We start from the raw sequence: 13,143 nt of genomic DNA, 5'->3' as shown, positions 1-13,143 counted from the left end.
GGGAAAACGTGGAACCTGGTGAAAAAACACATAGAAGTTAATTGTAAAAAGAACCCTCACTCACCAACCTAGTGGTGACATGCTTCATCATTGGGTTCCCACTGGAAGGACCTAGTGTCCTTCCAGTGTGCTTCAACGCCTGTTTACAGTGGAGCTGGTTCTTTTCTGTGTTGATGTGGTGAAAAAACCAAATAGTGCTAAGTGAGTGCAAAAAAGTTTAAAAAATGCGTAGTTGTGACTGTCAACTACTTTATTAATAGTCCAACCCGCATTGGTTAAAAACAGGTGATGTTTGAACTTATAAATAGGTTTCGTTATTTGGAAACCCTTAGTCCTATGTAAATTTGGTCGGTCAACATGTTTCAGCTATCAGAGCCAATCACTCAGCATTCGTCAGGACCATAAGTGTGATCCTCCGGTGGTGTGAACGCACTAAGGCGCACCCAACCGTTAGGATATTAGTGTGAAAAATTAAAAATTTAATAAGTTACTCACGGCTTTAACCGTATAGGATACTCAGTAATTTACTGGGGCCAAGTACCTGTGAAAAGAAAACAAAGGAGAAATAACAGAGGTAAAATATTCATATGGTTCTGTTAGACCTTTGAAGATTCACAGTACAGTACTTCCAGGCTTGTTACCTTCACCAAGTAACACCCATATCTGTGATATGATACATTCATGCAAGCAAAAATCGTGCTCTGAATGCTATAATTTGACTGAGATTATTCGTCACTTAATGGCATTATCTGATTTAGAAACATGACTGGTTTTTACAGAGTCAATTACTGTGTTCCACAGGACTATTATTGTCAAGAGAACTACATGACGTTCGGATTAATCATTAGGACGAACTGTGCCTCAATGGCAGGAAATTGGAAATGAAAAGCATATGCACGTTGTTTAAAAAGCCCATGAATTGGCCTTAACGGAACCCCAACAGACTCCGTTATGTATTAAAATATGGAAGATAAATAAACCTCTCACAGAACTCACAACTAGTGCTTAATTTTCGCGCAGCATGGGCGGACACAGCAGGGGTTTTCTTCACGCCGTACAATCTAAAATCGATTGGAAAAGCAAAGTCAGTATCTCCCCAGCGCATATAGTAATGTTATCTTCATCTTTCCAATCGTAATTCCCTTCGAGTAAATAACCCTTCAATTCTCCACTTACTTTCTTGCAGGGGACTCCCCTCTGGCGACCTAGCCTTTCAATGCCGTGGCCCGAATGAACACCGAGCTCGGGCGCGGTAGTTTGAAATAGCGTCGTTCGCGGTACACGTGACTAAAGACACGTGACTCGCTACTCGTGAAGTTTTCTTCAGTTAGTTTAAAGGGGCCCGGAATGTTTTACACTAGGACAAATCACAAAGCTTTATTGTACCGTCCTGAAGCTAGCACGGACAACAGACAGGGAATATTCAATGCAGGTAAAAGGATTTCAAGTCACTCAAGTTAAAGTGATGAGTATTCTCATTCGTGTGGGTTCCTAATCAAGCCAATGTACTAATATGGCATGGACCCCCATTTTTCTCAGCCCTGATTCTCAAATCACCCCGAGACTTTAAGGATAGGAGCAGACCAGGGCTGGCAATTAGCTTTGAAAATTTCGCAAAGATTTGTCAACCGGCGCCAAAGTTATTCAAGATAGAATGTTGCAGATTTCCTATGGAAAACAGATCCTAACTATAACTACCTATTGGCGACCGCCAGTAGGTAATATATATATATATATATATATATATATATATATATATATATATATATATATCCACAGAATCCTTTCGTTTGGTCAAGGATGACGAGCCACACCATCAGGTACTTCAAAGTTGTTTATTTGGGCATAAACGACGCGTTTCGAGCTCACGGGCTCTTGGTCACATGACCAGCGTTTTTTTCACTCAAGTATATATGCAATTGCATTATCATGGAAAGGGAAGAAAGATCTCCGTGTTTACAAACATCACACGGAGATCTCTTAAAAGCAATGCGTTTTTTTCAGCAAAAACAGAAACTCAATGAGTATCTAAATTAATGCATTTTCCCCATTGTTTGGTTTTAAAGAAAATATATTTAGTGAATAACAACATAACATTTCAAAATAAAAATGACTCGTTTTTAAATGTTCATTTAGGGTGTAGTACCCATGGTATATTTACCAAAAAGAATAGGTTTGTAAAGTTAGAAAAGATTAATCCAGAAGGGATAAAAGTTAAATGTTAGAGAAAGGATATAGACATATCTATAAAGACTAAGATCGCTTGGGTATGGTACCCTCTGTATCAACGTCTAATGTGTGTCAAACTCATTACATAAACGTTAAAGTAAGTGAAGAGAGGAGCTATGTTCAATTCTAGTCAACAATGTCAGTTAGTGAAAAAAAGGTGTCAATTTAACTCTACCCTCCCATAGAAAAAGAAATAGGAGACGGATCTCGTGCTCATAGTTGTATCAATAATTCCAAGTGAAGCATTGGTGCTCATAGCAATATTTTCTATCAGTGGTTTGTTGCTTCATATCTAGACGAGGTCTTATGTTCTAGGGAGAGGGAAAAGTGAAAATAGAACATATTAGTACATTGAAATCAACCGTGCATTTCCATTTGAGAGAAAACATAGCAATCTTCACAAAGTCAAAACTTATCAAAGTTATCACCTGTTTAGAACTTTACATATAATCAACCTATTTTCAACGAAAAACCAAACAAAACTGAAAAACAATATCGGTTAAAAGACATATTTAAAGAGATATGTCATGAAATCAGAGTACCTTAAGAGGAAGGCTGGGAAGCCCGCCGAACAGTATTTTTATAGATGGACATACATTTCTTCGTCAATATTCATCCCAAAAGGAAAGATACACCCTGCTTGTAAGATACATTTGGACTCTGCTCTGCGTAAAGCTGTCAAACGATCCCCTCCTCTGACATGTTTGGGGATAGAATCCAGTGCGAAAAATTTCGCCTTGGTCCAATCTCCATCGTGGTATTGGTGGAAATGCTTGGCCGTACTGTATGCAAAATCCTTGTTTGTGATTGCACGCCAGTGCTCCAAAATTCGCTTTTTTACAGGGAACGTGGTTGAGCCTATGTACCATTTGCCACAAGGGCAAGTCACAACATATATGACATGGTCAGTGGTACACTGGATGTTTTTAGTTATTTTCCATTTTCTTTTTATTCTTTTAAGCTCGACCTCCCTTACATTTGAGCTATGGCTGCAGGCCTTGCACTTCCCACACTTGAAAAACCCACCTCTTGCTGACAGCCAGGTCTTCTTTTTCTCTAGGTGGCTCTGTACAATTAGATCTTTGATAGACTTTCCTCTTCTATAGGTGATAGAGGGATGTAGATCTAACCTTTCTTTCAGTACCTTATCTTGTAAGAGGATGTCCCATCTTTTCCTTATTATCTGGCTGAAAGCTGAGGACTGGGTATTGTAGGTGGTTATTAGTCTTATAGGGGCTTTTGGGTTTTGGGGACTGGCTCTGGAGTCTTTAAATAATGCATCGTTTCTCTGGATGAGGGCTACTCTGTCTTCGCCTTTCTTCAACATGTTAGTGTGGTAACCTCTCACTTTATATATATATATATATATATGTTTTGCCACAATGTTATCCTGCAGTCCACGAGTGCGCTCAACAGTGTGTGCTCATCCTAGGGGTCGGATCCTGACCCAAAATTAATTTTGTATCACAAAAGAGGCGGCACAACCGCATACTTTACTGAAGCCTTTTAATTAGCGCTTCACCCCACCGACGCGTTTCAGCCACACAAGGCTTTGGTCACGGTCAGTAAGTCCTTCTACCATTTCCATTTAAATACTAGCCCATGTTAGCCCCTGGTGGCATTATGGGATACGTAGTTTGGAACAAAAATTAATTTAAAATTACATGAAAAGAAAGACTGGTGTGATTTTTACATTTACACTGTCTAGTACATTATGTCACATGTTAATCCGCATGGCCAGAGTTTTTAGTTCATTAATTGGTACAGGATTAGTGCCATATTACATTTGGTTTAAATGTCGGGTTTAGTACCCCTTTTGTTTAAGCTTTTGCTGGTTTTTGTTACAGTCACTCTAGATGTATATGGAGGTCTTCTCCAAAGTACATGCCTCTCGGGATTTTGGTTCGAAGTCGGATGATAAGGCAGGACTCTATTTGCCGTAGTTTGCGGACAGTGTCACCTCCTCTTTCCATTTTTGACAGTATTTTCAAACGATAAAATTTCATTGCTCTCCAGTCTCCATTCTGGCAGGCATGTTCTTGTTTTTCACTGCACGAATATACTCAAGGATTCTCTTTTTCAACATGCACGTTGTGCTGCCTATGTATTTGACACCACATCTGCATTCAATTACATATACCACATTCTTCGAGGTGCAGGTCATTTGTTGTTCAATTTGCATTATTTTACCATCCGGTTCTTCAATGCTCTTCATGCTTATTCCGATCTTACATTCTTTACAAGTTGTGCATGGTTGGAATCCTTTTCGTTGGTCTGTCAGACGATTCGTTTATGGTTTAGTTTGAAAGTGACTTTTCACAAGGAGATCTTGGAGAGAGATGTTCTTTCTATATGTTAGATGTGCAATCATCACGAACCGCACCATGCACAGCGCAAGCTTTCCTTTTCTGCTGAGGCAGCTTTCTCAATGCGAACGGGCAGTTAGTCATTAAGAGCGGTCGTGAGCATACGCAACCACTTGCAATGAGAAACCTGACCCCCCTGCATTGAGAAATCGTGCCAGGAAGTAGATTTTCCCCACTCGTGCTCACCAACTTGGCTTTGGTGAATGCGAGCGAGGACAAAAACTCTGATCCGCGAAGCAGAGTTTTTGTGAACTCTGTGATCTCTGTGTAACACAGAGTTTGGAAAACTCTGCAAACTCTGTGTGCGGAGTGGAATTCACCACCCAAGCATAGTTTTAGGCACTATACTTACCATAAATCTTTAAAATTGAATATATCCCCAGTTTTACTGATTGGATTTTTGTTGTTTTAGTGTCAAATAATGTATTACATATTACACTATTTTTCTAACCAACTGTGGCATATTATACAGTGAGAAATAAAAGGACCTTGCAATCCGAGAGGGTCGAAACGTTGTCAACCACAAAAGGAGGATGAGTCCTAGGACATTAGAAAACTTCTAATAAGTGAATTGAAACTTTATTCCATAAGGGACCTTCCCCACTACTACAATAACAAACTGTTTCCTTTTATTACTCACTGTATAATATGCCACTGTTGGTTCTGGTTTCTACTCTGAAGCACAAAAGTTACCTCAATCACTTTTTATCTTGTATATAGTGTGAATACACAGTCATTGTTTTACTCTTCTTTCTTATGAATGTTCTGTGCAAACTACAATTTACGCCCTTGTTCGGCGGAAGTGGACTTGATAGAATCTATTTGTTGTTTGTGGGTTTCAATATCAAGAAACGTTGATGTATTCATTATTGAACCAATATAATAACAGTGTTAGAAGGATACAATTCGCCATTCTAACTAGAAACTCTGACTTGTATGCAAGTTGCTTTATTCCTACATTTGTTGTTCAAATGAGCTCCTTGTGAACAATTGTTCACTGGCTGAGTAAAATGTATTTAGCGCATGAATACCCGGAGGTGTCTTCATGCTAAGACTGTAGTAAGCCCATTACAGGAGAAAGTAGATATGAAATAACCATGTTTTGATTCGCTTTCTAAAAGTGGTAAGTGAGCTCGCAATTCTGATATCAATTGTAAGTGTATTCCATAACTTCTCTGTACCATACAAAATGCTTCAGCCTCCCCAGCTTGAGGTCCGGATCCTCAGAACCATCATAAGTCTTGTGCCGGTGGAGTGCAACTGTCCAGCAGGATGGTACCAAGGAAAGGTGTTTTAAGAAACACTGGTCCGGCATTATTAAGGGCCTTATATGCTAAGCCTAGTGCCTTGAACTTGATACGCTGCACCACAGGGAGCCAGTGGAGTGTCCGAATTTCCTTAGTTACTGACTCAAAGTTAGGGATATTAAGTATCTTGCAGCTGTGTTTTTAACCAGTTATGTTTTGTTATATTGTTTCTGTATATTCAGGTAGAGTCTGTTGCACTAGTCTAATTTTGAAAGCACAAGTGCAGTCACTACCGTCATCCTGGAATTGATGGGGATATAGGGCAGAATCTTCTTCAGTTTCCCAATCAAATGATAGGAGGCCGACACAATTGCATTGGTCCGTTGAGAGAAGGTTAGTTGGTTATTAATCAGTACCCCAAGATTTTTTGTCTTTTGTACTGGTTTTGGCAGTTCACCCATCTAAGATGGCCTCCAAAGCCACACTACTTTGGTTTTCTCCGAGTTAAGTTTGAGACAGTGCTTGCCCATCAACCGTTTATTTCCACCATACAGTTTTGAAACTGCAGTGCTGTAGATGCTTGATATTTATACGCTGCAATCACAATCTGGGAATCGTCAGAGTATGAAGTAAGGCTGAAGCCGAAATGCTGGATCAAAGGGACCTGTTCTGATATGTAGATGTTAAAAAAGGGATTGGCTAAGTGAAGAGCCCTGTGGGACTCCACATGGAAGGGCATACAGGGTTTATTTAAACTGGTCCAGGGTCACTATTAATCTTCTTATCTTCAAAAAGGAGGATAGCAAGGCCTGTGCCATACCCTTATCCCCTAATGTTTCCAGACTCAATTGCAGTAAATTATGATCAACAGTGTCGAAAGCTGCTGACAGATCAAGGAGGATGAGGTCGGCTGCACCCCCTCTGCCCATCACTGTCCTAATCTCCTCTGTGGCCTTGATCAATGCAGTTTTTGTACTGTGAGCAGGTCGCAAACCGAATTGAGACTAATTGAGTAAATCATTTTCTTGGATAAAATTAGCAAACTGTTTGTTCATAATTTTCTCCTCTACCTTGGCTGGGAGAGGCAGCTCGGCTATTGTGCGATAGATGTTTGGGTTTGATTCGTCCAGATTGGTTTTTTTTATCAATGGAAGTATTGACACATCCTTCCATAGAGCCGAAAAAATACCAGAGGTAAACATGCTCTTAAATGATTCTGTGAGCAAAGGACTCACCTCCTTTGCTATATTTATCAGAAATGCGGGGGGCAAGGTTCTAATGGGGATCCAGATGTGATTTCCCCCGATAAGTTTTTCCACTAGTTCGGTAGATATCTGTGAATAGCTGATTCTTTGGGATCTAAACTAGAGAGTACGTCAGTATGTATATGTGTGAGAGTGGCCTAAAAGGAGTCATGGATGTCTTTAACTTTATTTCTAAAGGCATTGGCAATGTCATCACAGAAGCGTTAATTATTCTTAGTGGATTTTTTCTTAGGTAGGGCGTAGAGCGTCTCTACCACTCCAAACAGTTCTTTGGACAAGTTCTTGTCTCTCTTAATCTGCCTGGTGTAAAAGGCTTTTTTTTCAGTAATCGGCATGGTTTTATATTGGACCACTGTGGATTTATAGTTGCTTTCATCTGTTATATCATAGTTTTCTCTCCAGCGTCTTTCGAGCCTGCTGCATTTTTGTTTTTCCTGTTGCAGGACCTCTGCAAACCAGAGGCTGATGATGATGAGTTACGATCCCTTGAATTTTTACAGATAGGTACCATAACCCTAAAGGCTTTGTTTAGCCATTTTGTGTATTTGATAACAGTCAGGTCTGTATGTACATTTAAATGTTGCCACGTCATGTTCAATTGGGACTGGGACATAGCCCTGTCAACCTTGTTCCAAGCTTTATAGGCTATTTGATGGCATTTGGCTGTTCCTCCCTCCTGAACTTTTAAGCTTGTGTAATCAAATAGGATTATAGAATGATCTGACCACGTAAGGAGGTAGGTTTCTTTAACTGTCAGGCATGATGCTGAAGTAAAAATGCTGTCAAGTGTGTGTTCTTCCTCATGTGTGGGCTTGTGAACAATCTGTGATAACCCTAGAGTCTCCAGAGTCTCTAGAAGAGAAATGTTGTGTTTATCCCCCATATCCTCTAGATATACATTATAGTCGCCCAGGATATTGAACTCGTTTGTGGAGATAATAGGTTCCATAGGAGCGTCTAAATTATCGATAAATTAGCCTATGTCACCGGGAGGATGATAGAGTAGTACTCCCCTGAAGGTTTCTTTTGAATTTATTTCTAGGGCGAAATAAAGTGCTTCCCAGTAGGGGGTAGGAACTGAGGAGAAAGTGGCTTCAAACTGCTCACAATGTATTACAGCCACCCTGCCTCCCCTATTGATGCCTCTATCTACTCTAAATGACAAAAATCCCTGGGGGGGTTGCTATCAGAAAATTCAGGTCTGAGGTTACAGTAGCCCATGTTTCTGTGAGGAGCAGAACATTTAATTCATATAGAGATATGAGGTCCGCTATTTCATATCTGTTTCATATCTGTGTTTAGCAAGCAATCTGACATTAATGAGGCCACAACGTACCTCTGTAAGAACTGCGGAATCTAGATACTTCATATTGTGCTTGATTCTAGAAATTTGTGGAGTACCTATCCTAAAAGGAGGGTGTCCTTGGGGTCCTCTCCCAGGGGTGAATGGTACTCTTTGGGAATTACCTGCAATACCGGTGAGTCTTGAGAAGATGCACACATATGTTGCCTGGTATGAACCTTCAAAAGGCTGGTTAAATCCTAATTTATGTATGCCATCCCAGCACAACACACTCAATGTTTATTTGACATTAGTAACTCGCCGTGATAGGAGAAGAGCACTACCTCATTTACATGTTGATGACTGCCAATGGTGATGGATGGGGATCGCTACCTATTACCTCTAGGCTTGCATATGATGAGGAGTCAGTAGCACTCTGCTTTAGGCAAATCTGCCACTTTTAAACACAGACAGCCCATTACAATGTGGTCTTTGAACTTCAGCTACAGCAGAAAGCAGAGCAGAAAGGATGGTTGGTGATGGCTACCTTCTAATTCCTTGATTATGTTATAAAGTAGAGACACCACATCTCACCATGCCACTGTAAATCGACCCTTAACAACATACCCATGGCAGAGCCACCCAGAGCATATCTTCTATTGTTCTTCAGTTACATGATGCAACCATGATGGATAACGTATGGCATAATATGTGATGCTGATGTCCTTATTGATTTAAATAATATTTCCTTACTAATTTCCTTTAAGTTGTATATAATCGAGATGTTGATTTTGATTTCAACTGCAATTAAGCAAGGTTGTTAATGAACCATTTCACCTTAATATGCAAATTGCTCCATAAATCTCATTGGCACAGGGCAAGTTAAAGAAACACAGACAATAATACATCATTACTGGAAGGTATGTGTGTGCATGCAAAAATCAGATTAATAGAGCACTGTGCAATGCTAGCTCCGCAGCGCTGTACAGGAAACCATCAAGATAGATGCCTTAAGGGGTGGATCGGAGTACAAAGTTGAAGGTGGTTCTGGAGTGTATGGGAGCAAAAGGTGCAGTCTTCTTCATAGGATATGCCTAGTGTTGATACTAAAAGTATTCCACAACAATAAAATTGCAGTGGATAAGGCTAAATCGTGAGAAAGCCAGTTCAGATGGAGGGGGAATATAGGTATCGCAAGGCAATTGTAGGTTTACTGGGTGACAATTTTAGCAATTCTAAACAGGCGCCCCCCTCACCTAGGGAAAGGGCACCCTTACTTGCGCCATGTGACTGAGCCCCCTACGGGTTGGGTAGAAGGGGGTGTATCGTGAGGAGGGACATGATGTCATCAGGGTGCTCAGGGAGAGTTATTTAAGGCTGCGTACTGGAATAGTTGGCCTCTGTCCACTCAGACATCTGGCAAGCTGCAGAGGCGCGTCGTCGATCATGAGAGAGTTCCAGTCAGGAGCATGCCAAGTGTGGCACAGGAGGTTTGGGGGGGGCCTAGGCGTAGCTCGCTCACATGGTTTTTTTAGTTTTAGGATACATTGACGATTGTGTATTCAAATAAATATTGACTTTTAGAGTGCAAGGCGTCCCACTGCCATATGCAGGGGACGCTCCTTTGTTTTCGTGTGTTTTTTTGTTTTTTTTGTTTTAGGCTACATTGACGATTGAGTATTTAAATAAATATTTTCTTTTAGATTGTGCGGCGTCCCGCTGCCATATGCGGGGGACGCCTTTGCTTTCGTGTGTATTTGAGGTGTCTATGCCTGTGGTTGTTACAGTTAAAAATTGAAGTTTTAGCCTGCCTGTAATTGCATATTTTATCACCTGTGTTGTGTTTGAAATGTGTGGTTTTCCCTGCCCATGATTGCCTTTATTTAGTGTGTTGAATTTTGGGATTTGCAGTCCAACTTCTGTAGTTTGTCCCTCTCATTTCTTAGTGACAAATCTGTTTTCCCTCCAAATGTCTCCTTTGCTCTGTGCTTAGGCCTGTGTGCTGAAACAGTGCACCCCCAGCCACCATTTTGTGTTCACAAGCCAGTGAGGCCAGCCCCCCTGCTCCCCCCCCCCCCCCCCAGCAACAGGGATTTTCTACATATTTACTGGGGCCTGTGCACTTCGTTTTTTGGCCAGCAGGGGGAGTAAAGCTTTATTCACACAGTATTGTTAGATTTCGAGTTAGTGAAGCTTTTACCTGCTGAAGTCCAAAGTTGTGGATTGAGCCTGTCTGTCTCCTAGGAGATTCTGAACAGGAGCAAGCAGCTGCCCAGACCCCACCCCCAGGCCAGCAGACCATTGGCTATTCAGCTACCAGGCAAGCCTGAGCCCTCCTCTCACACCTGCCCAGGCCCCTGAAGGCCTTGCTGGGTGCACCCAAAATCAGTCTCCTCCATCTTGTGAGTTGCAGCCCACATGTGCCCCAGATTGCTTTGAGCAGAGTCCAGGAAGTGGTAAGGAGACAGACTAGTGCTGTCTCTTCCCAAGACAAAAACTTATTTAAAAAACGATTTTCACTTTCTGTGTTTACTGTCTATGCCTGTGGTTGTAACAGTTAAAAATTGTAGTTTTAGCCTGCCTGTAATTCCATATTTTATCACCTGTGTTGTGTTTTAAATGTGTGGTTTTCCCTGCCCATGATTGCCTTCATTTATTGTGTTGAATTGTGGGATTTGCAGTCCAACTTCTGTAGTTTGTCCCTCTCATTCCTTGGTGACAAATCTGTTTTCCCTCCAAATTTCTCCTTTGGCCTGTGCTTAGGCTTGTGTGCTGAAACAGTGCACCCCCAGCCACCATTTTGTGTTCACAAGCCAGTGAGGCCAGCCCCCCTGCCCCCCCCCCCTCCCCACCCACCCAGCAACAGGGATTTTCTACATCAGAGGGTGCTTCTGTGAGCTGTTGAAACTGTATTTACTGGGGCCTGTGCACTTTGTTTTTTGGTTTCAAACAAAAGGGGGAGAGAGAGAGTCAGTGGATTCAGTCTCCCTAATTATGCGAATAAACAAAGTAGAATCCACTCAGAGTGGCGGTGATCCCTAAAGTGATGGGGAACACACAGTGTTCTTTAAATGCCCCTCACACACCAACAGGCCCCTTGGTGTCATGCTTAATCATCGGGGCCTTCGCACCCCTCTACTGGATGCGGCGTGCTAAGACTCGCGAATACGCAGGAGCACTAGAAAGTGAACTATGTGAGGGGGTGTGTTACTAAGGTGTGAGTGAGGTGAGGTGAAAAAAGTGAATGGTTAAAAAATACCTGGCACGTGGGTGAAAAATAATTTTATTAAATCCCCGGCTGGTATTATTAAAAGAAGTGCAGGGTGGGGTTGTAAGAATACGTGTTAGGGTATTACAACCACTATAAAGGTGTCAACATGTTTCGGAGCGCGGGGGCTCCTTCTTCAGGACAGGGATAAGCACTTACCCTACCCTTACTCACATGTAAATGTAAAAGTGTAAAAGATGATTACAACAATGTGTAATATACCTAACAATGTTATATATGTAGGTGGATGTAGTTGCGCCCAATTGGCGATAGATGAAAACCTGTGGAAAGAAAGCACAATAAACACACTGGTCTACAGTGCACAGACCAAGGGAGAAGAAACTTCTCTAAGTACAACAAGATAGACCCACAAATAAGGGTCAGAGAACCCTGTAAAGAAAAAAGGAAAAAATATATATATATGGACAAACACAGCACTTATGTCTGTAAGTGCTGTGTTTGTCCATATATATATATTTTATAGACCAGTGTGTTTTACATGTGAGTAAGGGGAGGGTAAGTGCTTATCCTTGTCCTGAAGTTGGAGCCCCCGCGCTCCGAAACATGTTGACACCTTTATAGTGGTTGTAATACCCTAACACGTATTCTTACAACCCCACCCTGCACTTCTTTTAATAATACCAGCCGGGGATTTAATAAAATTATTTTTCACCCACGTGCCAGGTATTTTTTATTCACTTTTTTCACCTCACCTCACTCACACCTTAGTAACACACCCCCTCACATAGTTCACTTTCTAGTGCTCCTGCGTATTCGCGAGTCGTAGCACGCCGCATCCCGTAGAGGGGTGCGAAGGCCCCGATGATGAAGCATGACACCAAGGGGCCTGTTGGTGTGTGAGGGGCATTTAAACAACACTGTGTGTTCCCCATCACTTTAGGGATCACCGCCATTCTGAGTGGATTCTACTTTGTTTATTCACTTTGTTTTTTGGACAGCAGGGGGAGTAACGCTTTATTCAAACAGTATTGTTAGATTTCGAGTTAGTGAAGCCTTTACCTGCTGAAGTCCAAAGTTGTGGATTGAGCCTGTCTGTCTCCTAGGAGATTCTGAACAGGAGCAAGCAGCTTCCAACTCCCTGGCCAGCAAACCTTGTCTAAGGTTGCTGGGACCTTATATGGTGTGCTGATGGTTGGCACATGTGTTCACTGATTGGTGGTTGTATCTGGTGTTTCTATTGGGTTAGGGTTAATGTCATCATTGGCTGGGTATTTGAGGGTTCTGATAGGTTTCTCGGTCTGTGATTCAATCATTGCAGGGTTGGGACTAGGGCTAGGGTTCGGATTTCTATAGGAAGTAGGGACTAGGTCTTCCTATGTTATTGGATGTTGGGAGTAGGGTGGGACTAGGGCTACGGTTAGACCTTTAATTGGAAGTAGCGATTTAGTGCTTCTGGAGTGATCGGTTGTTGGACCAGTTGTGGGACTAAGAGTAGGGTTAGGCTTTCTATTGGGTAGGGTAAGTA

Source organism: Lissotriton vulgaris, chromosome 1_1, assembly GCF_964263255.1.
Source record: "Lissotriton vulgaris chromosome 1_1, aLisVul1.2, whole genome shotgun sequence".
In the NCBI taxonomy this organism is placed as follows: domain Eukaryota; kingdom Metazoa; phylum Chordata; class Amphibia; order Caudata; family Salamandridae; genus Lissotriton; species Lissotriton vulgaris.
The sequence above is the reverse complement of the archived record's forward strand: the minus strand, read 5'-3'. Positions refer to the sequence as shown.